Below are 22,457 nucleotides of genomic sequence, written 5' to 3' on the forward strand. Positions count from 1 at the left end.
GGGGTTTGGGTACTCAGCGAGGCTGGGGCTGAGCATCTCTGGGGCCAGAAGCGTGTGCAGCCAGAGCTGACCCTCTGCTCGGTGAAGTTTGGTATCAGCAGCCTGTGTCCTTAGGCATACAGCTACTAGGAGCAGCTTTGCCCATAGACTGAAGTCCCAGCCATGTACTGGACAAACCTGGCTCTGCTGCCCTCCTCCTGGGTCCCGGATAACGCAGCTGCATGTGTGTTCTGCTGTGTTCTGAGGTGTGAAATATCTGCCCTTAGAGGTGAAATAGTGGACCACTGGTTTTACCCAGGGCAACATACCTTCTTGCAGCAAAATTACGTTACCCAAGGAATGCTCTGGCACCTTGTGTGAGACCCACAGCCCTGAGAAACATGGGACGGTGCCACCCCCGTGCTGCCCACAACCCGAGGAGATACAGGGATTGTTTCCCTTGTACAGCAGCTTTAATTAGAGGGATCTCCTGGGCTGCCTGCTAAGGATGGCATTCTGGGTCTGGGCAGGGTAAATTTACAGAGGGACAAGTACACTGCATTCCTTTGTGCTGGGATTTGCATATCACATTAAGGAAAACAAGACAAGCAAAGCAAAAAATAAATCACCCAGGCCAGAAAGGTGTACTTTGTTCCTACCCCAGGCAGCAGATTTTTATAAATAAACGAGGAAGAAAAGCCAAGAGCCCTTTGAAGTCTTGTTTGGGTTTTGCTCTTGCCACTCTTTCATGGTATTATGGTGACGGTGAGCAACCCAGAGCTCTTTTTGGTGTCATTTGACTCATTTTCTCCCTCTCACCACGTGAAGTGGAGGTGGGGAGGACTCAGTGCCTTTGCTGGTGCTGGGGGCATGCGGAAGGCACGCGGCAGGCTGGAGTGGCCCTGGGAAGGTACCAACACAGAGTACCTGCAGGGCTCCCTCCCTGGGGAACGGCAGTGGATCAGCCTCTGCTTTCTGAGCAATCAGCATGGCCACTGCTGGAGACAGTTAGCTGTTTTGCCTCTTAGCTGGCACATCTTCCCCCAAACGTTAGCTGATATTTGGCTACAGCATCTCAGAGCAAGCAAGGACACTAGCTCAGGAGATGCTACAACGAGAGACCAAATGAGACTGAAATTGGAGTGTTTGCAACCAGTGCAGAATATGTAAGGGAATTCAGACCAGCAGAGCCTTTAATTCAGGCTGAGATTTTCTCTGCTTGAGGCTATTGGATGTGCCTGAGTTCTCAGCAGAAAGCAGATCATTCATGCTGTAAAATCCTTTCTACCCTCCGCCCCGTCCTTTCTCCTTTCCTACCTCTTCAGTACAGGTGGGAAGAGCAGAGTGACGCCTGGATCGTACCTGTGCTGGTAACGTGCCTCGGCTCCAGAATTACACCTGGCGTTGCGGAGTGCCTGGGAAAAGCCTGCTTGTAACAGGTTATGGTTTACCCAGTGACAGAGCAATGCATCCCTGGAATGGCATCCCTCCCCTGGGATTAGTGTCTGAATGTGCTCAGATCCATCAGGGCCGTGAAAGTGCCCTTGCTCAGTAACCGAGAGGCAAATATGTGAGAAATAGGATTGCTTCTATAAATAGCAATGGGCTCATGAGAACATTGTTTATCGCTGTGGTGGGTGGTGTGAAGGCTACCCTCCGCTTTCCAGCAGTGGAGAAATAATACTAGCCTGCTCCCAGCCCATTTATAGCAAATGGAAAAGATAAATGCATTTGGTGGGAATTTTGAATTCCATAAAGGCTTATTCATTGTTTTTAGTCCTCACTTGCTTTCCCAGTGAAGACTAAATCACCCATCAATCATACCCCCTAAGCTTCTTCATGTCTCTCATCCAAATGCTTGCAGAAATGCCCACAACCCCAAACCCCATCAAATCCAGATCCCTCCAACTGAAGGAGTGCATCACTGCTCTCAGACTCCTCTTTCTGGGAAAAAATAGCTGTTCCTTGTTCTATTTCTGGGTGACTCCGTAGGCACCTCCCATGGATGCACTGTTATGTTTTCTGCTAAAGCACATTAACATCTCCAGAGAACTCTAGTTGTCAGCTAAAGCCCCAAACAGTTATGTGCATGCTGAATTTTAAGCACCAGAGTCAACAGCGTTAATCATGCGCTTAAAATGAAGCACTTTCGTAAGTCTGCAGGATCAAGGTCTTAAACTGTAAGATCCTTGGAGCAGGGTCTTTCATTGTGTGTGTAGAGATTAGCATTCAAATAAAAAACATTACTAAGAACTGCCCAAACAGTCACGATAATACCCTGCTCTTTGAGGAAACACAGTCAATGGGTATTAGTGCAGGAGGCAGCCAGGGCAGGAGGATTGTGAGCCTGTCAGTGGCTTCTCGGCAGCGCTATCGCGTTTCTGGCTGTCCCTGGCGCTTCCCTGGCCCCTCTGCCTGTTGTATAGGTTCCTAGATGCTTGCTGTATGGTAGATGAATTAAGTTATCCTTTCCGGTAAGTGCATTTCTCAGTCACATTGTTCGCCAAAGGAGCTGTGAAATCCTAGCAGCATTTCCTCTTGTGCATAATGTCACATTTCCCAAGCTCTTCTCCCTCTTGCCTCCCTTCCATCAGTCTTGTGTGCAGAGCTGAATATGCCCACGAGCTAAGGCACAAAATATGCATGATATGCTCCATCATGTAGGACCAAATCATTTGCTCCCTCTATAAATCTATAGCCAAATCACTTTGTTTCCACATAAGAATCTCACGCTGTGTAAAACTAAAGGAGGAAATAATCATGTGTCTGTTGAGATGTTTATCTCCATCATTTGTAGTCCTACTAGCTCCTCGGCTTTTAATGAGGGAAGGAAAAAAAACGTCCTCCCCTCCCGTAGCAAAGGTTTTGCAGAAGGAAATGCAAATGTGTTCCCCTCCCTTAGTTTGCCGTGTTGCTGTAAAACAGCAAACTTAATAAATCCCGCACAATTGGGCACAAGTCTTGTTTCCTTAAAAGCGATGTTCTCTATAATTGTCTATGACACAACAAGCTACATATTAGTTATTTTTCCCTTAGTAGATCATCAGAGCACAGTGAAGCATTGCAGCTGAGGTAATTGAATGTCTTCTTTAAAACAATATGCTGCAAAAAGTCTCCTGACAAGTTCCAGTGTCTTATTTTAAACAAATAATTCCACGCGTTGCGGGGGGCTGTCTCCATAGGGGAGGGCGCATTTTGGGCTGTCAACAAATGGGCACTTGCTGTCTGATGCCTGAGCATGCCAGTGAGCACTCAAAGGCTGACATTTCGGGAAAGCCTAGCGTAGGTGAGAAATGCTTTAATTCATGCTAACCCCGTGCATTGAAGCCAGAGGGGGACTTGTTTTTCCCATTGCTCCCATAACCTGCACTAACGGGTGCGCTGTGCTGCCCGTGCTCACCCCTTCGGGTGCTGCCCTGCGGCTGGAGCCTGGTGGAGCCCCCAGGACACCGCCTCTGGCTTGCGAGTGACTCCCTCTCAATGTTCACATCTTTGTGATTTTAAAATGGGAAAAAGGCTGAAAGGGAAAGTTTTTAATTAACGCTGATGACGATGACTCTGCCAGCAAGATCCACGCAGTTCGGTTCTTGCTGTAATGTCAGAAATGTTGTTGTGAGCTCCCTGAAAGCACGGTGTGCTGCTGCCAGCCCTACCACTGCTTCTCTCCTCTTGGTCTCAGGCAGCAAACTTCCCCATCTTCTGCTCAGGAAGAGAGGAGTGAGTATGGACTTCTGTCCTCCGCAGCTCTCCATGGGGGTTTCAGGCCACCCACTGGCCCAGAAGTTGGATGAAGGCTTCTGACACCACATCATGGGCTTCATAGCCACAAGAGTGACAAAAATGGGTGGGAAAGAATTAAAATGAAATAGAGAAATGTCAGAGTACCAGTCCTAGGTTTGGTGGTTTGCAAGAGGCTGGACAAGGTGCTGCTGCCTCAGGCTGTGTTCATAGAAGGGGGACGGGAATCACGCCTGTCAGACCATGCTTGGTGCCAGGAGGCTTCCCCTGGGGGTGTTCTCTGCCTGACTCCACGCTCCCAGCAACTCCGTCCCCCCAAGCCCACCCGGCTCCACGCTGCATCCAGCAGCACGGCTGGGGCAGGGGTGCAGCCAGCACCATGGGGCCACGGGGGCTGTTGCTGTGCGAGGAGCATCGCGTGCTGCCCCGGGGCTGAAAACCCTCCATGTGCAGCTGGCAGAGAAGCGAGCCCTGAGCCTTCCAGGAGCATCTGTGCATGTGTCCCCATGCGTGTTTATGCATTTGCATGTTAGTACAAATGTAGTTTTATGTTCTTGAAAGGCTATATTCTCTCTTTAAAGTGTGACATTTTCTGGAAGGAATTTCAAAGGGTTTTGTGCAAGGTGTTAAACAAGTTCTTAAATAAAATTGAAACAGAGAGAACTGAAGTAAAGTGAACATTTAAAAATGTATGTGTACATTTAATTAGTCCACGAACAGTGATAATATGAACTGCTAAGACACATTTATTAAAACTAATGCAGGACAAAAATATATCTTAAAATTTTGATGCGATAAAAAGACTGTTTAAACATAAAAAAGCTTCCCTGTAGGGTTGTTTTTTGGATATATTTTTTTTTTCTTTTATGCGTGTCATAAATCCTGGGAAAGAATCATTCATTTTCTTTTCTTTTCTTTCTTCTTTTTTTCCTTCTCTTTTCTTTTGCTTCAGTCCCTTGCACTCTTATTTTACTACCGAGAAGAAAGTAAGAAGCAAAAACCATGACAGTTTTCCTTGTTTTCAAAATTCATGTTTAAGTTGGATATGAAAAATTTAAAATGTCGTGAAAAAATGTACACTGAAAAGTCATTAAGTAAGCCTAATGTTTTTCCACCCACCGAAGAAGAGCATCCCAGCGTGAGGCTGCATGCCCCAGCGCTGTGTGCCGGCGCAGCTCCGCTCCCCGCACTCTCCGCAGCCGGAACCCATCCTGCCGGCACACCAGTAATGTATGCCACTGATTGCGGGTGTAACTACCCATCCCACGAGGAAATTTAACCGTAATGCTAGCGCTATTGCAGCAACGGAGCACAGGAAAGAAAATATATTTTCTTGTTTTGTTAAACATGTAATCAATCCCTCACATACTCTCACTCTTGTTGTCCTTTTAATTACTTTTTGCTGTTGCAGCTCAGTCTGAGCACACAAATGGTAAGAAAAATGCCGCTTGCGTTAGCTGGTGAGAGTTATCCAGCAACTAATTTCTGCCCTGGTCCACTTCTGCGTATGCCAGCCAAGGTCTCTGCTGGAAAGCCCAGCTGCATCACCGCTTACCTGGGGTTGAGCGAGACGCGCCATGAGCCTTCCTGCAGGGCCCACTCGTGGGAGCCCCTTGGCACCTCCAGGAGCCTCCCGGCACCACTCGGCATCAGGTCTGCAGCTCTGCAGGCTGGTCCTGCTGCAAATCACCTTGGCCACAAAAAAGGTGAGTATTTGATAGCTGGTGAGCAGCCCATGGCCCGAGGGCTGTGCCAGGGCGGGGGCAGGCAGGGGGCTACCTGGGCCAACGCAGGGACCTGGCCGTGGCGCACACCCATTGAGCCACACGAGCTCCTCTGAGTGCTCCAGCCTGATTTGCTTACCTCCGCAATTATTTTTATTTGCTGTTTGCTAATCCTGTTAACGGAATGGAAAAAAGAAAAGACTAATTCGCTTTAACTCCAATGACTTGTTAATAATTGATGTATTGACGAGAGCAGGCTGCCTGATGACCTTAAACAACCACCCAAATCCTGTGTCGAACTGTTTGACCTTTTAAGCCAGTTCACATTCTTCCTGCAGAAGAAACCAGTGTCCACTTTGATTTAGTGCAGGAAAATCCCCCTTAACCTTCAGGTGCCGGTGAGGATGTGTTTAATTTACAGTAAAGCCAAGTCATGATCAGCAGGAGAATGAAAAAGTCCTTTTGTGGTGGAAAGTTATTACCACCCCTTCCACAGTGATGATCTCTCGAGCTCAACAAGCCAATACCTCTTTAATTATTGAAAAGAAGCCTTCAACAAGAGGATGTGCAGCTACCAGGCTGCGGAAACAGCAGCCATGGACTCGGCTTGTGTGAAACCCCAGCGCGGGGCTGAGCAGCAGGACTTGTACTCCTTGCCCTGCTGCTGGCTTTGCAGGAACCTCTCCTCTCTGCAGGGATGGTTGCACTTCTCATGCGTGTCCCTGCCAGCAGCTGCCCTCTGATTTGGCCCTTATGAGGGACGGATGGATGAGGGAATGGATGATGCAAAGTGCGTAATGCTGAGCAGCCTGCCATTGCTTGCCTCTGCGCAAGTGCAAGAAGAATTCTGCAAATCCCAGGATCTCCATCAGTCTCACCAGGACACAGGAGGGGCAGATGCAGCCATTAGGATGGGAAGCACTCAGACCTGATCCGGGGCACCTCACAGGGCACTACGGCACTTGTCCGAGCTTAGCCAATACTTGGCTGTTTGGGAAAGCACCCATTGGCGGGCTGCACTAGGGCACTACTGTCTGCGATCAGCGAGGAATTGCTGGCCAACAACTGAACGTCTTCAAGTTACCAGAAGGGCCAGAAGCTCAATTCTCTGGGACGCAGCCCAGGGACAGAGGCTGGACAGCGGGTGCACAGCCCGGCCCTTGCTGGTTGCTGGGCTCTGAGCAGGGCAGGCACCTTCCCCAGCGCACACCGACACTGGGAGCGTGACACCCGTCCCTCGGGCAGCACAGAGCGGCGCGGTGCTCTCGTGTGTGCTCCCTGAATGCTCCCAGGGGAGCTGGGCTTCCAGCTGCCGACACACAGAGGCGACCCTGCTGTGGTCAAGCCCCTTGCTATGCTTCCTCCGTTATGCCAGCAGGGAAGGCACGCTGTATAAAGACTGCTCTGCAATTATCAGTAGGAAAATTTGAGACTTCACCAGGCTGCTTAATTAAGCCCCCATGTGGCCTCTTGGAGATTCATCACACTGCACTGAAAATTGTTCCCACCACCCTCGTGCCTCCTGGAAGGGTAAGGAGCACCAGGAGAGCCTTTGTTTAGGATTTTTGGACCTTGGTGGCTCAGCAGGACCATGGAGCTGCAGAGAAGTCCCAGAGTTTTGCACCGCTGTGCCATACGGTGAGGGCGGTGGGGGTGCAGGGACAGCCCGGTCTGGCAGGAGGGATGCTGATTTAATCTGACGGGAACTGGTTTGCTCAGCCCTGTAGGAACAGCTTCACATCTTCGCTCCTTTTGTCCCCGCCTCAGGGTGACACCAAGGAGCGGGCATGCTGTGCCGATCCCGAGTGCGTGCTGCTCCTTCTCTCCAGGCCCGCCGCTGGAGGCTGAAGCTGGCGCCCAGGGGAGAAGCAGAGCACCGAGCGGGGCCCTGCATGGGCAGAGCTGGGGCCCTGCGTGGGCACCCACGGGTGCGGGGCGGCGAGCAGCAGGGGAGGGCGCGGGGAGCCGCGGGCAGTGGCTGCGCACCCGCCAGGCAGCCGGCCCCGGCCTGCGCCTCGCCAACAATCGCCGCATTGTCTGCGGGGCTGCTCCAGCCTCCGACCTGGCCGTGAAGCTGGAGGCGGCCTGTCAGCAGGGGAAGCTGGAGAAGGCGGCTTTGTAGAACCGAGAAACTCCTCCACCACAGAGCCTGCGAGCTCATTTACATACTCCTAGTTTAATTCTCCTAGGGTATGCAAATATATGCAAACAGCAATCCAGAGAGAGTCAGAAATAGCACAGAACATTAAAATCACCCTACTTGAATATTGTTTTATGCAAACGATGTACGCACGCAGTGTGTAGCTGATTTAAATAGAAGCAATGTCAGCATGGCAGTTATTTACCCTTCCAATGATCTTAGCAATTTTTTTTATTAAACTTATATAAAATATATTGAACAGGCACCAAGAACACAGAGAGTATTTTAATGTTAGCCTTAACTAACACTAAGGAAAGGGCAAACTTTTGCAGCTGGCTATGCACAAAGGGCAGTTAAGTGTTTTTTTTTTTTTTTATTATTATTTTATCATTTGCCATTTGCACGAACGGTATGCAATTTGTAAGCCCGAACGCTGCTGGTATTGATTATCTGAACGCCATTTCTGGCACCTCGGAGGGAGAGCAGAGCCGGGGAAAGGCGCCTTGCTGCGGGCTCGCTGTGGGCTCGGGGCGAGCTCGCGGCGCTCCCTGCCCGGTTTCGGGAGGCAGCGGCTCCTCGGCGAGCGGGGGCACCGCACCCGGGGGGGGGCTGCGGCCCCGGGCCGGGCTCCGGGGGCTTCGCCCCGCCGCACGTGGGGAATCGCCCCAAAGACCCCATCGGCGCGGGCCGGGGCCGGGAGGGCTGCTCCGGCCTCGCTGCGGGGAGGAGCGAAGTGAAACCTCCCCGGGGATTCGGGAGGGCAGCCGAGCGAGATTACGGCATCCTCCGAAAATGTGCTTGCTCGGGAGGCTTCGTGCGGGCCGGGCCGGGCGCCAGCGGCGGCGCAGGCAGCGGAGCGGGGCCGCGGGGGCTCTGCGGGGCGCCGGGGCCGCGATGGGGCCGCGCCCGAGCCCCCCCCCCCGGGACGGGAGCTCCGGAGCCGGGCGGCCCCGGGGCCCCGCGGCGGGGGGCAGCGCCGGGAACCCGAGCACGGAGGAAATGAAGGGAGCGAGAGGGGGAGCGGGAGGCGAGGAGGGGGAGCGGGGCGAGCAGATGGCTCCGTGCAGCCCGCGACAGACACCGCGTGTGCTCCGGCGGCTGCGCCTCGCCGAGCTGCTCGGCCCCGGCCCCACCGAGGGGCCAGCCGAGAGCCGAACCCAGCGGCCTTTCCTCCTAATTAAACATCCAGGGCGTGACAGATGAGCCCCGCACCGGACCCAGGGGATGCCACCAGCACAGGGACACCCCCAGCACAGCCCCCGCAGGGACATCCCTGGCCCAGGGACACCCCGCTCTGGCACAGTCTGGGGGACACCAAGTCTGGTTCCAGGGCTTTTGCTCACTGTTTCACCATAAAATGAGTGGCCCCGAAGTCCTCTTCTGCAGTAGGAGTTCTGCCAGATGCCTCCATATGAGAAACCTCAGAGCTGAATCCGGAGTGGACACAAGAAGGCATGTTGCTCTTCAATTTATTTTAACTATTATTGTGCCAAGCAATTTGAATGATTACGTCTGCAAGAGAAATTACTGTACAGTGTAATTTTTTCAATCAAGCTCACAATTGCATTTTATCACTCATTCTGTTAAAGATATGTTAGAGGTTTCATTTTTGCTTCTAAAGCCACATCTCTGCGGAGGCCGTAAAACATCTAATTTTTAAATACATTTAGAACAAAAAGGTTCTGAAGGCGCCGAGTGAAATATCAGGCGTCTGTGCCAGTCTGAAGGGGAGCATGTTGCAGCAGGCAGCTCTGAGCTGGAAGTCACATTGCATTACCACCACGTGTCAAGTGCTGCCAGCAGCCCGGGGAGGACCCGCAGCAGCCGCGCTCACCCACGTGCCTGCGTACAGACACCGGTGCTGGGAGCAGCTGGGCTCGGTGCTCAGCGGGCTGTGTGCTCGACACCCCACGTAGCCCACAAGGAGAGGGCATGACGGGGCTGGATGTGACCTTAGGGGCTGTGGAGGCTGCAGGAGCCCACGGCAGAAGCACAGAACAGAGCTGCTCTGCTCTCTCTGGGTGAATGTCGCTGTCTGTGTATGAGTAACCCGGCCTTCCAGGCTGCAGGCGCAGGGGATTACCGTTAGCTGTGTTAGACAAGCATTGGTACATTTTGTATGCTGCCGAATTTACAGCTTACATACTTCCTCCTCGTCCAGTCTGCTGGCACTTGATGGCCTTTCAATAGGTGTGTGCACTAGAACCGGGTCACCGTGCGGCTGTTGGAAGCAGCATTTAACATCAGCACCCGCTGCCCTGTTCTGTTGGGTGTGTTGGAGCAAACAGAACAAAACAGTTTGGTTCTCTCGTGTCGAACGCTTGGATGCAAAAGAGATTCTGCAGTCCCTGCGTGCTGAGCGGCATTCTGGGGGGAAAGAAGTGCCTGGCTGGTGCTGAAAAAACACTGAAAGTGTAAGAGAAGTTGTCTGGTCACGGTGGAATTACCCCTGGCAGGGGTCCTGCCCCATGCCTGTGCTTCACTCGCATCCCGCTCCAGCTTTGGGGGCCCCGTGCTGGTTCCCTACCCAGAGCCGATTTTCTCCCCCCCAGCCCGTGGTGATTCAGGAGCAGCTTGTGGCCGCCGAGTGCCTGTGGGCTGCCCGGTGCCTGCGGCTGCGCTCACGGGGCTGCCCTGCCAGCTGGAAAGCTGCAGCCTTGGGAGCTAGCATCGTGCTCCTGTGTCATCCTTTAAATTGTTTTGGGGGTGGGTGCTCCACTGCTTGCTTCTGGCATTTCTATCATTTCCCAGATTTCCAGCTTCCTTACTAGCAAGGCGAGCCTAAATTCCGAGCCTTGCAGGGCCCTTCTGGGCTGCACAGGGCCTGTGCTTTGTTCCTCTATGTTTTTCTCATGATGAAAGCCAACCTTGGTGCTGAACAGAGGGGCTGAGAGGCTTTGCACTTGTTTTCAAAAACACCGTAAGATGACAGAGGGCTGACGGGCTGCACTGACCGGGGCTGTGAACAGTTCGAACACCGTCACAACTGGGGAGGGCCACTTTTGGGAAGGGTTTGCTTTGCCCATACAAGCGTTCTGCTTGGAGGCTGTGTGGGAAAACCACCTCAAAACCCTCCTGGCAGGGAGATGGCCGGGCTGGGCTGCCCTGAGCTCTCCAGGAGCATGGGCAGCGCTGCCCCTGCTGCTGGGGCCGTGGGGCTGGGGGGGACAGCCTGGGACCTGCCCGCAGCCGGGGGCTGTGCCCCGACACGTGTAAACGAGCAGCTCCGAGCTGGGACCATCCCGGGCATCAGGGAAAGAGGGTAGCCTCTCCGAGAGACCAACAACAACAATTATCAATGTAGATGTTAGTGTTTTTATCACTCGAAGCCTTTGGAGTGGTTTTCAATTGGGACCCGGTGTTTATTCAGAGAGATCCTTGCTGCTGTGACCTTCCTGAACTGCCACATTCCTTTTAATTATGATTGGCAGCTCATGGAAATTTGGGCCCGTGATTGGCAGCTGAAGGAACTTTCTTCCTTCCCACAATTCTTCAGGTTCCTTCCCATCAATAGACATAATGTTGGCTACTTTTCTGGGATAAATAGCAACCTTTGCCCCCCTCCTTTATTTGGCAAACGCTCAACACTTCATTCTTTTCAGAAAGCCCCTTGGAATGCAGCTGAGAAGGGCCTCAGCAGCGCTGCCCTCCTCCTCTCCTCCTCGGCTTCTCCTCAGCTTCCCTCCTCCTCCTCCTCCTCCTCCTCCTCCTCTCCTTCTCCTCCCTCCGCTCCTCACCGCCCGGCTGGGACTTTTGTGCGAGAGCAAACAAAGGCTCATTGGCAACACTTCTGGATTTCATTTCAAAATACATTTGTCACTCTGGAATAAAATAAACTGATTTTTTTTGCCCTTTTTTTTTCTCCTTAACTCCTCCCTCTCAGGTTTCCCCGCAAGCAGCTCTGGTACTGGAGCTGTTGGACAAATATGTGCAAAGGGCAAACGAAGGCGCGTGCTGGCTCCCAGGTCAGCTCACTTTGCTCTGCTGGGGTGCACAGCAACTTCCACGCTCAGTGTTCTCAGGCAGCCGGGGGGTTCAAGAGGGAACAGATCCTCATGGATCCTCACAGCTCCTCACAGCTTCTGGGGGCTTCCCGGGGCTGCGGGAGGAACCAGCCCTTGCCTCAGCCTCCTGAGCTCAGCCAGCACCCAGCGACCCGCAGCCCGACCCCACTTTTTGTCTCCTTTTCAAAACCACCACGGTGATGTAAAAGCCCAGGTCACAGCCAGGATGCTCTGGCTCGTGGGCAGCGCTGTCAGTGCCGCTGGATGGGGAGCTGGGGGAGGTCCGGGGGTGCCTGGGGCAGGGGCTGTCCTGCCACGGCCGTTCCCTGCCCGGGCAGGCACCGCTCGCTGCGTTGCGGCGAGTAAATGAAGCTCAGCCCCGGCTCCTGAGAGCTTCTTGCTCTGAACAATAGGCAGCTACAGAAGGATTTGGGAAATGATGAAGGGAATACTTGAAGGTTGTGTTTGGGAGGAATGAGGAGGCTCCCAGGCTGCAGAAATTGCTTGTGTGCACAATGCAGACACTCACACTTTTCCATCAGCCCCAAACCCGAGTGTTTTAAAGGCTGATGAGAGACCTCGAGATTTTCTGTCATCCTCAAGAGCAGGCACAGCCCCAGCACCATGCCCCCATGGGAGAACTTCGTTAGTGTCGGGTGGGGAAATGCTGGGAGGGGGAACAGGGAGAAAACTGCACCGGGAACAGTTATTTACTATTAAATATGAAAGGGGCTATTGCAAAAGGACATTTTCCCCCAATTGTTTTAATGCTCCTGTCTGTTTTTATTCTAAACTGATTCACAGTGCAGGAATTGCTGAAAATTTTAAAAGTAACTGATACCGACAGTAAGCAACTTTTACTGGGGAGTTCTGTCATTTAAATACAATTTAAAATTTCATAATTTTTTTTTTAAATTATAAAATAAGACCCATTTTATGAATTTTCTTCTAAGAAACCTCTCCTTTTTGGAAATGCAAAGCAAACTCACAAAAGTTCTTTTAGCGTTGAGTAGATGCTTTGCAGCCAGATATCTTGACAAGACAGTTGCAGGAAGTTAGTGAGATTCACAAAAATTTACTCCGTGATTTTTTTCCCCTTCCTTTACAAGCTCTTGATAGTTGTTTTCCGGTAAATACAATTTTTATTTTTATTTTTCAAAGTTTTGGTTAACTTCCAAGCATCTGGGTTGATTCTGTCTGTTAATTCTGTGATTTATGGGGTTAAAAAAAGCAATGTCCATTTACAGCTGGCTGCTGGGTGTGAGGTGGGTTGGCTTGGCTCCCCAGGCCACCCCCGGTGGCTGGCTGTGCTCGGGGGGCTCTTGAGGGCGGCAGCTGGGGGGGGGCTGCAGCGGGTGCCCGTGCTTGTCACGTCCCCTTAGCACGGGGCAGGCACTGCAGGTGCGAACACACGAGGGAGGAAAAGCAGCGGCGCGGACGGGCGCTGAGATGTTATTAATGGCAGCGCGTCTCCCCCGGTGTTATTTGCAGTACAGGAACTGTGCAGAGCCGCAGCCACAAGAGCCAAAAAGGGTCTCTTGCATAACCCCGTCTGCTTCCGCCCCAGGCAGGATTTTGTTCTCAGGTCCAGGCCCTCGCAGCACTGCATTGCAAAGAAACCTGGCCCCAGCTGCTCCTGGCCAGGGGCTGAGGTCTGGCTGCAGAGGAAGCCAGGCGGGCTCAGTCCCGGCCACGGGGGCTGCCGGCCACGGGGATTTACAGTGCAATAAATTGTGTTAATTGGTGGCAGATACCGAGGAGGCGATCTGGGAATTGGTTTCCTATGGCAAACAAACATTCTGTGCATGTGAAGCGAGCTGCTCTCACGTTGGTGACACCCAGCAGAGCGTCTGGGGCCAGGCTGGGCTGTGCCCTGTGCCCTGCGCTGCCGCTCCCGGCAGGCACATGCCCGTGTCCCCCATGTCCCCTGCTGCCAGACCGGCTGCTTGCTCTCGTCCTTTCCCCACATCCCTGTCCTGCTCAAGGCGCTGCTTTCTCCCTGCATGGCTGCAGGAGTAGCAGAGATTTGTGTCCCCTCTGCCGCCTGCCTCTGCCCCGCACAAACGCCTTCAAAACACCTGCAAGCAGATCCAAGGGCACAGGAACCAGCAACAGAACTCCTCATGAGTTCATCGCTCACGATCATTCATGAGCTCTGCCAAAGGCTTTCTGCGTTTTGGGTGGTTGATAGGAGCTCTTGCCAGTATCCGTCCTGATCCACCCAGTGCTGAAAGAGCCGTGCCGGCAGCGGGCCCTGGCCACGAGCAGGGAGGGGGAAGCTCCCCCCAGGCAGAAGGCCTTCTACACACAACTTTGAGGAATGTCATTATCCCACACTTCTGTCAGATTGGGTTGAAATCTGCCAAGAGATTAAGAAGTTATTACAGCAGACATGTAGCCAGGTACAGACAGGCATGGACAGCCCGATCACATAAATTGCATTTCATTAGAAAACGAAGCTAAAACCATGCTGGATCTCACCTTCCTCCCCACACAGCTTAATCTTCCTTCCCCTTTCCATGCCTGTGCTCACTGGACAGACTGGTTTCAGTGATCTCTGACTGCTCCCAACTCTTCTCTAAACTCTTTCTGGCTCGGCTCTGGCCCATGAGCGCAGAGCAAGCTGTCCTGCCGGGGCTGCTCCTGCCCATGGAGCTTCGTGGGGAGTGGGAATGCCAAAACAGAGCAAGTGAGAAGCAGAAATAAGGACGGGCAGCAGAGAGGGAACACAGAAACATTGCTTAGGTTCTTGTGGATGGGACCAAGAAGGCGAATGCCCACATGGAGCTGGTAGCGAGGAGATGTGGGGTGAGCAGGAGGGGTGCAGCTGTGCGGGTGGCTGAGGGACCCAACGAAGCCGTGAGCCTGCCAGTGCACGGGAGAGCCGGCCTGGGGCGGGGGTGTGGGGAGGGCTGGAGTGGAGCGGACTTTTGGGTGCCAGGGCTCTGCGCTGCCTGGTGTCGGAGGAGAGGGGTGCTGGAGCCAAGGCTGGCTGGGGCTCGGCTGGTGGTGCTGAGCTGGTCACTGTGAGCCTGGCTACGAACACACAAACAGACTGGCTGCTCCCACAGCAGGCGTCCTCCCTGCATGGTGCTGGAGGGGTGCAGGATGCGGGCTCTCTGGAGATGCTCTGGTGCGGTGGGCAGGGAGCATCCCAACGGCACGGGGCGGCTGCTGGCACCTCCGCCAGCTGCACACCCGCAGAGCCGCAGCAGCTGTGCTCAGGGGGATGTCCTGCCCCTGCCCTGCCCTGCCCTGCCATCCTGCCTGTCCTCGCCACAAACCCCGCATCTCGGGTGCCGGCACAGCTGCGTGTTGGCTTTCTGCCCGCTAATGAATCAAGTCAGCTCCGAGTTCATCTCTTTGCTTTGTTTTGCAGGGTTGGTGTTCTTGGTTCCTGGAGAGAGGTGCCTGGGTTTGTGCTGTGCAAAGTGCTGAGTAGGGTCAGTGGTCCAGGCACGCTGGGTCGTGCAGTCTTGGCAGAATAAACAAGAAGATGCAGAGAGCCACTGCCTCAGCACCAAGGCAGCCAGGGCTGGTTTGGCTTAGCTAATTGGAGAAAGAATAGGGCGATCCTGCAGAGAATCAGCTCACGCTGCGAGGGTCTGGTGTCAGTGAGGAGAATGGGACTACTGGTCCTTGTTTAATGAAGGAATTTCCTTGCAAAGAGGCAGAGACTGAAAAGAGCAAAGGTGATGCTGGCCCTTGGCGATCCCCGCACACATGTGCAGGATGACTCTCATGACCCCTTTTGTGCAGCATCTCTCGGTGTGAAACTGCATCGGGCAAAAGGCTAAGAAAAGCAGTGAGGAAGAGGAGGGTTTGTGCTCCAGCGTGGCCAGCAGCCCTAGCCATGGCTGCGTTCCTGCTGTGCCAGGCTCTGCTTAACATGGAGCTAAAAGCACTCATCATCCCAGAAAGCTTGTTAGTGGAGCTAAGTCGCAACAGATGGATACAGACGGATGGGGAGCGGAGGAAACAACAAGGCAATACCAGTAGCATGATGTGCGCTCACTAAAGCACAGCAGCAGTCTAGCTTGGGAGGCAATGGAGAATTTCAAGGAGCGTTTTGGTTCCTTTGGGATGCTCACAGGTGGTTCGTCTGAAGCATGACAGCCAGCATGAGACAACACACTTGTTTGGAAACCCAGCAAATGGCTGATGAGAGGAGCAGAGCTCGCCTGGTCCCGGTGCCAGCCCTGCACAGGGTGCGTGGTGTAGGCAGAGCAGGCTCCGTGCCCCACTCCCCTCGCTGCATGGCCAGGCATGGTCAGAGCACTCCCTCTGGTCCCAGAGGCTTTCATGTGCAAACAATGAACCCACAAGGTGCATCTCTGCTAAATGCTGCCCGTCCTGCTCTCAGTGCTGGCACCTGGGGCTGTGGCACCGCTGCTGAGGGCAGTGCGGGGCTGGGCTGGCTGCAGCTGCTTGTAAAACCCCTTTGTGGAGGCCAGGCTGGGATCAGAGAAAACCCATCTCTTGCTCAGTCCCTGTGAGATTGGCCTGGCACCGGGCTGCCCAAGGAGCAAGCTTCTGGGTGTCGGAGGAGCCGATGCTCAGAGGCATCTGTGCCTTGATGCTCTGCTGTGTCGTCCTCGCTCCCTGCTCCTTGTCCAGGCTGGAGCTGTGTGACCCAGGGTGGCAGCCAGCTCAGGTCATGGGCAAGGCTTTCCCAGGGCTTGTGCAGCGTGGCCACTGCTAGCCATGCTGCAGTGAGCCCCCCGTGTAGCCAACGGCGCTGGCACAGGCAGCACGCCTTGATGTGCTGTATATTAAGTGGAGTGGCAGCTGCGATATTGCCATCTAAAACTAAGTACAAAATTTACAGCAGTAAATTCTTCTCTCTTCAGGGTGGTTAATTATCTTAATTACTTTTATTATCTTTTATCTTTTAAGATCCTAAATTGCTTATTTCTGCTTGTGTTGCCAAAGGGGGTTGCATATTTTTTACTGGCACACGCTGTGCAGCAGCACCGATATGTGTGTCTGCGTGGCACACTTTAAAAGAACTTTGATTTATACAAGACTTCTCCTTGGGATTTTAATTGTACTAAATAGGGAAAACAAAGTTCAGTGAAATATTGACTGACTGAAGAGCTGACAAGTGGCTCTTTCCCTTTGTTTGCCGCGGGGATGGAGCCACTCTGGCTGCCCACCGGCCCACAGGGAGGGGATTTGGCTTTCTGGGGCCGTGAACGCGGCGGCCGCCCAGCTGCAGCCAGCCCCGCACCGTGTCTGAGGGGCACCCAGGAGCGTGGGGATGGCTCCCTCCTCCCCATCACCTCCTGTGCAAACACCCATCCTCGAGGGAACCCCTTCCCTCCCTCCTTCCTGCTTTCCCTGCCTTAGCAGCGCTCCTCTTGTTCCTTTTTGGGGAAAGAAACCTTCAGCAAAGCTGCCTCGGCCCCTGGGGAACAGCCAGAGCGGAGCTGAGCAGCAAACAGCCCAGCTCCAAGGAGAAGCGAGGAGGGAGGCAGGAGGAAAGGCATCTCCACCCCACAGAGGGACCTCTCTAAACGCTCCCAGGTGCTTTTCAAATGGAACTGGAGGTTTCCTACACGTCTGCTTTCAATGCCGAGCACACGGAGCCCAGGGGGAAGCCAGCGACAGCAAGGGTTGCCCAAACTCTGCGTGTGCTAAAGGACCTTGTCTTATGGCATTCAGCTGACAGAGAGGGAAGGAGAGCTTTTCATGTGCAAAACAAAGGCAGAGAGTGGGCTTTTCTTTCTCTGGTGCTAGGGAGCGTACACTGAATGCCGTGCACCCCTGGCGAAGAGGGGCAGCTCTCAGCCCTGAACAATCACGACATGAAAGGCAGAGAGGGGTGGAAAAGAAGTCTTCCCTTCTCATTAGAGCACATTAGTCTGTAGCCTCTTTGGCAGTGATTACGGGGAGCTCCCTGTCACCCAAGTAGAATTGTGGATGTAATTACTCCAAGAAATGTGTAATCCTGCACCTTACAGATATTTTTTTCCTGTCTCCCTTGCCCCTATCTTTTAATAGCAAACAGCAACAGAAATGTTACAGCCCGCTCGGCTTCCTCCCGATTTACCTCACTGCCTGCCTGCTGTCAGCTGAAATTTATGCTTTGGTTTAGGAGCAATTTTTAGTTTGGAAGCATTGTCCTGCTGCCACACGCCATAAATAACCCGCACACATCCGCTGCCTGCCCGCATGGCCCCGCTGCCTGCCTGCGGGGTGCTCAGGGTGCAGCGTGTGGGTGACCAGAACCTGTCCTTGTTCCGGCACCCTGGGACTGGAGTCCCTGTGCGTCTGCCCTGGTTGGGGTTTGGGGTGGCCGGCAAGGGTGGCAGGGCACAGCGCAGGTCACTTCCAGCCATGCCAGGGACAGCAATGCCTCCAGCACCCCCCCCTCACAGCTCCATGCCCCCCGCGCATCCCCAGCATCCTCACGGTAACCCACAGCACAGCCATTTGTGCTTGTACCGAGTGCTTCCAACGCAGGGGAGCACTGCCTGGAGCTGGCCTGGGATCCTCGCCATGCGCAGCAAGCCGAGGAAGCGAGCTGCTTGTTCCAGGGGGTGCTTCTGCAGGCCAACAGCAGTGACACGGTGACAAAGATCTGTGAGCAGAGATGTGTGTGCCGCACAGATCGCATCTACCCACCCAGCGGCAGGGTGCATTGCCTGTGTGTTTGTAGCCAGAAAATGAAGGGCACTGAGCACCGGGGATGCCGCCCCGTGCAGGGATCTGTGCTGCCGTGGTGCTTGGAGAGGCAGCTCAGGATGGAGATCGGGGCTGCTTTTACCAGATGCTTTTATCAGATGCTCCCATCCTGGAGGCAGTCACTGCCAAGTGAGCAATGAGGGCATCTCTGCCACGAACCAGGCCCTGTCCCCACGGCAAATCAAACCTTGGAGGTGGCCAGCAAGTGGCTGGGGCAGTGCCAGTACCAGCCTGAGGTGAGGGTGAGGCCCTGGGCACGAGCCTCTGCCAGGGTGGCAGCTCCATGGCCCATTCATGCTCTCTGCAAAACATGCTGAATAATTTTAATGATGAAACAGCAGCCGTGGCGTTCATTTTAAGGACATGCAGTGGTCATGAAAGTAACTTTACCAGCAGCATCTCAGGAAGACAGCAGCCCCGCAGGGCAGCTCCTGGATGTCAGGAATGGGAATTCTGGCTGGGAGCTTCAGAGTTGCTCAGCACTGCTCCTCCCTGCTCCCATCAGCAGCTCTGCCCAGGGAGGCACGGCTGGCACTTCCAGCACTGCTGGGCACACAGCGGGGCCCCGGCTGCCCGGAGCCTGGCAGCTGCAGCACGGCAGCAACTGCTGCACAGCTCAGATGTAGCAGGGCAACAGCAACTCGGACAAAGGCACTCGCACGTCTGTAAGACCTGTTTCCAGAACACAAAGCATGTGGAAGAATTTCCTTTCAGAATTAAACCCATTGTGAGAGAGAAAGACAGAGGCCACAGTGTGATCGTCTCATGGAGCATCAGCTGCCTGGGGAGCTGCTGCACGCCCAGGCAATCTTTGGCCAAGGTGCCTGCAGCTCCGTGGAGCACAGCGGCCACCTCCAGCTGCCGGGCCCCAGGGCTGGCACACGATGCCCCGGCCAAGCCCCAGTGCTCCAGGAGGCGGCTTTCCCTTCCAGGGTGCTCTGTGCAGGAAGACAGAGACATCAGGATCCGCTGTTCCTCTTAAATTGCAAACTTTTCAACTGGAAAGGAACAATGGGGAAAAATAAATGTGCCCAGGTCGACTTCCATGTTTAAAAGTATCCCATGTCTTTAAGGCAGTGAATTTTAAAAAGGCACATAATTAGCAGGCTGCTTCCTCGTCTGTATTCTTCTCGTCTGCCTGCCCACATAAACATTCGGCACACAGCACTTCCAGACACTTTTTAATAGAATCGCTTAAAACAATTAATTACCAGAGTTTTCATTCAAGCTGCAGTGGAAAAGATACGCCGGCAATAAAAGGCATTTATTCGTTGGTTTCTGGAGGCCTGTTTGTTATTAACATGTAAATTAAATCATCACAGATGTTCCATTTTTAATCTGGGGATGTGAAGTGCAGGGCTAACCACGGCCCAAACAGCCTGATTTTATTACACACACATTCATTAGGAACCAGCAGTATTATTGGATATCATTTTTCTTTGATGCATTTTTTAAACCAATTATCGGTATAATTTGTTCATTTCCCTCCCTATTTGTTTTTCTCTTGCCATTTGTGTCAGGATTCTCCAATCAAGGACGATTGCTCTGGCTCCTCGTGGCCTCCCCGCTCGCTGCCAGCCGGCGCCTGCACGCAGCCCGCGCCGCGTTCTGCTGGGCACGGGTGGGAACGGGTCCGGCCCCCCGGAGAGCAAGAGGAGGAAGGAAAGTGGCTTGCCATGCACCAGCAGCAACAGACGGTGGGACGTGGAGCACTGGAGAAGCGTGCTGTGGAAATGCAGCCCAGCGTCCTTCTGGAGAGCCATGCTCCCGCAGGGCTCCCTGCCAGCCAGCAGCGGCCGCGCAGGAGGGACGCAGGGATGGGGACAAAGCCAGACCCTCGCAGCGTGGGGTCCAACAATGGTGACAGCTCAGCCACGGGTGGGTTTCACTGCTTCTGCTGTGACTGTGCATGGCTGGAGGAGGAAGGCTTGGTGTGCCTCGTCCTAGTCAGAGCTTTCCGGACCTCACGAGGAAGGGGACACGCTGCCATCGGCTAGCAGTGCCAGCCTGTGGCTACTGACTGCTGCCCCCGGATCCCAACCTCTACTCTACAGGAAAAACTGAGCCATGGCCCAGCAAGAGAGCAGGGTGCTTCAGCAGCTCTCCCCACAGGCTCCCGTGCATGCCCCCCCCACGGGCTGTCCCCCAGGGCTCGGTGCTGCATGCCCTCCTGCCTCCTCTCCAGGCCACTGTGGAGCCTTGGTAGCCCCAGGAGAAATTCTTCAAATGCAAAAGGTTTGGGACTGCATGCAGCCCTGTGTTGATGCAGTGAATCTAGCCCAGAGATAATTGTGGTGCAAAAGGATGATTGAGCCTTAAGGAGAAAAAGTGCTCTACCTCCTGCGCTGCCTTTGGGACAGCCGGCATCTTGCACACAGGCACGGATGAGAAGCAGCAATGCTGCAAAGAGGCTCCTGCTTTGGGTAAGGGACTCCCTCTCCCATCAGGAAACCTCTAAGCAAAGCATTGCACAGTCTCAGTCTAATCAGCAATTTCACTTTAATTTTTTGGTTAGTTTGTTCTGGGTTCTGCAGACAAAACTCCCATCAAATCCATGCATGGAGCAAGCATCATTTCACTTGGGGAGGTTTGCCACAGAGGCGGCGAAAAATCTCTCTCAGGAGGAGGAATAGGAAAATAGTTTGGTCAGCCACGAAATGTGTTAATTCCTGTGGGAACAGCCCTGTGTGCACAGACCTCACACCTCAGCACAGGCTCGACAGACCCCTGCTGTGCCCTCTGGTTGCTACCAAAAGCATTTACCGCTGGCAACAAAGGACATCTTGGAGGTTAGATCAAGACAGAAATGATGCATGTGTCAAACAAGCGTTTCTTGACCAATGCAACTCACAGACAAATCAGGACAATTTAAATGCAGTTAAAACCATTAATGACAACAACTGCACAAGCCAATTGGATAAGGATTCAGGAAATGAGTAGTCATTTACACATAAATGTGAGACCGTCTGAGAGAGGGCTTATTAAAAAGTTCACACAAATCACGTGGCCTGACTTTGCACAGATTATGCATTTAAGAAATAACGAAGAATAACTCAGAGAGGCCATAGGCTGAAAGTGAACACTTTAGAAAGAAATAAGATATTATTCAAAATGTCTGCTGCCTCCATTTCAACTTGGTGGCGGTTTGAGCCGAAGGTTGTGAGCTGTGTGCTAAGAGATGCAGCAGATGCAGAGATCCGGCAGCCAGGCGAACCCCAGCCAAAGCTATGATGATACAAATGGGGTGGTGTTGGAGACTCTTCTTCATCTGAGCAAAAACAAGCTTTGTGAGAATGCGAAATACATAAATATTTAATTTTACCTGGAATAATTTTCTAAAGTGAAAAGACGTTTTTTCTACCCAAAGAAACTAACATTTCACCCTGGCATGCTGCTCACGCGAACACAGGCGTTTTTCTGAAAAACAGATAAATTGCTACTGGGATCTAATTCACAAGGATTCTTAAAAAACAACAACAGAACACAGACAAAACCAAAACAACAGCCCCGAAGCAGAGGGAAAGTGGAGTATCTGCACTAACAAAATTAACATTTTTTCAGCTGGGCCCAGTCCTGTGAGCGTCCCACATGCCTTGTATCACCCTGTGTGTGCTGGGCAGCACGGGAGGCTTTCAGGGGTGCACGGTGACCACACGTAGGTGGCACTGGCACCAAGCCCGTCCCTCCTCCGTGCCTTCAGTTCTTCCCTGGAGGCTGGGAAGTGCAGTGGCATCCCCGTGCAGTGGCACTGGCCTCCTGGGGGCCCTGGCTCGGCTCTGCCCCATCCATCCTGCCTGGTCCCGTCCATCCCAACCCACCCGTCCTGTCCTGGTGCGCATCCAGAGCCCTCCCACCCGCGGCTCGGCTGCTCCTTTTCGCGGCAGCCCAGTGTCCTTGCCCTGACAGCTATGGGAGCGGGAGGGCGGGGGAGCCTTGCAGTGACCAAAAAAGTCTTGAAAATGCTTTCATGCTAAAAATCCCATATTTGACAGAAGTGTGAGATACCTTGAGGCTTTCTATTGATTACCTGGGAGCAGGAGTGCACCAGCGCTTTGAGCTGTCACAGTTCCAGGCATTTCTGAAAACGATAGAAGACTGGAACAAAAACACAACTAAGGCTCCTGACACAGTGTGTTAAGCAATAAAACATGTTTAATTGTGTTGTCTTAAGGCTATAACCATTCG

This window comes from Anas acuta, chromosome 17 (assembly GCF_963932015.1).
Source record: "Anas acuta chromosome 17, bAnaAcu1.1, whole genome shotgun sequence".
NCBI lineage: Eukaryota > Metazoa > Chordata > Aves > Anseriformes > Anatidae > Anas > Anas acuta.